Raw genomic sequence first — 2,437 nt, forward strand, 5'->3', positions numbered from 1 at the left:
GAAAGATCTTTATTACACAACCCATACTTTGAACACATTCTCAAATGATAACATAACATGATATAAGCATTTGGTATACATATTGAACATATATCTTTCAACACAAGCTTATTCAGAATAGCCAACTTTATAATGAACAACTCGGGACTTACATAAATTACATGAATACCTTGGGATTCAATTCTAGGAGAGTATTTTAGCCAACAGACCTCGATTTGAGATTTTCTTAAATTACTACAACATTCCAAAAATCCTAGCAATCCCAATCTATTTTGAGACATAACAAAATTGAACACAAATTAGGAAGATATTCATGGTTTCATCTCATTTGAGAATTTTATCAAACACTAGGTGTGCAAATTTGTCTACAAGGTTCTTCTACAAGATTTCCTTCATTGCATAACGCAATCTTTACTTATTTGAGCTCAAAACTCTTCCCACAAACCTTATTGGTACATGAACGTATACATAATACTCTTACACGCAAGAATCTTACTCTCAATCACCCATCTTTTACCCCAAACTCGAAGTTGAAGAATTTGGGGAAGAAATTCTTACCTCTTTGAAGCCCTAGCAATATCCTTGTGAAATCTTCAAGCCTTGAGCAAGAATTAATGAACAAATGACTAGGTCTTCTCTTTCTCTCTCTAAGATACTCTCACATCTCTTTAAAAATATCATATGAAACCCTTAAAAATGACCCCCAATGCCTTTTTTATAAAAATAGGATCGGGTAAAATTTCCAAACATAAACTTGCTGAAATCGGGTCTGCGATCATAGACCGTACCGCAGAATCAGTATGCGGCCCGCATAATGGGTCGCGAAAAGGCCCTTAAGAACTGGGAAACACTGCTTCAGTGTGCGGCCATTATGCGATCCGTAGATATGTTCTGTGATCGCATAATGCACCGCAGACCTGGTCTGCGGTCGCATAATGTACCGCAGACCTTCCTCCTTACTTGCTCAGCATTACTTCACTCTGCGGCTATTCTGCAGTCTGCAGAGTGATTCTGCGGCCGCATAGTGGGTCGCAGAAATGTCTTTTTCTTCCAAAATATTTCATTTACTCCCTAGTGCATTGTTCAACCCAAAAATCCTCAAACACGTAAGCCTACTTCGGTATCACGAAACCTTAAATTCCTTTACAAACTTTTACGGGGCCTTACAGTTAGACCACCTCCAATTGCAGCTAACAATTTTGAATTGAAGCAAGGGTTGCTTCAAACCCTTCAGAATTGTTATGTCTTCAGAGGGAAGATGAACAAAGATCCAAATACATATCTAATGGATTTCGAGGAGATTATGAACATCTTTCAATACAATGGTGTATCACGAGATGCAGTGTACTTAAGGGCATTCCCCTTCACACTCAAAGTTGTTGCAAAGCAGTGGCTTCGAAGCATACCCACGGGATCGATTAGAACATGGGAGGAGATGACCAGAAAATACTTTGATAAATATTTCTCCTCAACTAAAAAGGTCAAGTTTAGAAGAGAAATCCATAACTTTTGTCAGAAAAAGACGAAAACTATTTTTGAAGCATGGGAGAGGTTTAAGGAGATTGTTCGAAAGTGTCAACATAGCGGAATTGAACTCTGGATGCAACTACATGACTTTTGGGATGGATTGACACCGGCCTCGCTTAGAACATTGAGCAATGCAGTTGGAGACCCTTTGATGATGAAGACTCCAGAGGAGATAGTTACAATTCTTGATGAGTTATCTGAAGATGCTAATCAGTGGCCTTCTGAGAGTGTTGAAAGAAGAATATCAACTGGTGTTCACCAAGTTGATGCTAATACATCTGTGCAGGTACAACTTGATGCTATGGCTAAAGAAATACGAAAGCTGACCTTAGCCTCGATAAAAAATGAGCTTCACACAACTTGTGATATATGTGGAAGAGGACACCCTACTCATGAGTGTCAAGCCTCTACTGAGGAAGTGAATGCTATGGGAAATTATAATGCAATGGGTCAGAGACACCCCGGTTTTTCATGGAGTTCACCTGGAGGTACTGCGAATGCTTGGCAACAAAATAACTCTAGACCCTAGGGATAAGGAGCTCCAGCATACCAAAAATCAGCAGAGGCAACAATTTCAGCCTCAACAACCCGTTCAGCCTGGTCTAGAGGATCTAATGAAGGCCTTCATTATCAAGACAGATGAGAGGTTGGACGTCCATGGAGCAACTATCAAAGAGTTGGGCACATATTTTCGAAACCTAGAGAGACAAGTGGGACAGATTGCAACAATATTATTTGAGAGGGATGCAGGAACTCTCCCCGCTGATACTGAGAGAAATCCCAAAGAAACAGTGAATGCTGTAACTCTGAGAAGTGGGCAACTGTTGAAAGATCCCACCCCGATCCAAAATGATGTGAAACTTGAAAAAGAAAGTGGGGGCAGCTGAAGAATGATATTTATAAAAAGAAG

General features: G+C 39.9%; 1 non-coding gene across 1 annotated transcript; it reads right to left on the reverse strand.

Annotated features, from left to right (window-relative positions):
* Positions 1-1,483: 1,483 nt before the first annotated feature.
* LOC142175655 (small nucleolar RNA R71) lies at positions 1,484-1,590 on the reverse strand. The gene has a single exon (XR_012704748.1). It is a non-coding gene; the product is annotated as a small nucleolar RNA R71 (small nucleolar RNA).
* Positions 1,591-2,437: the final 847 nt, after the last annotated feature.

The sequence above is a fragment of the Nicotiana tabacum genome, chromosome 21 (genome assembly GCF_000715075.1).
Source record: "Nicotiana tabacum cultivar K326 chromosome 21, ASM71507v2, whole genome shotgun sequence".
In the NCBI taxonomy this organism is placed as follows: Eukaryota; Viridiplantae; Streptophyta; class Magnoliopsida; order Solanales; family Solanaceae; genus Nicotiana; species Nicotiana tabacum.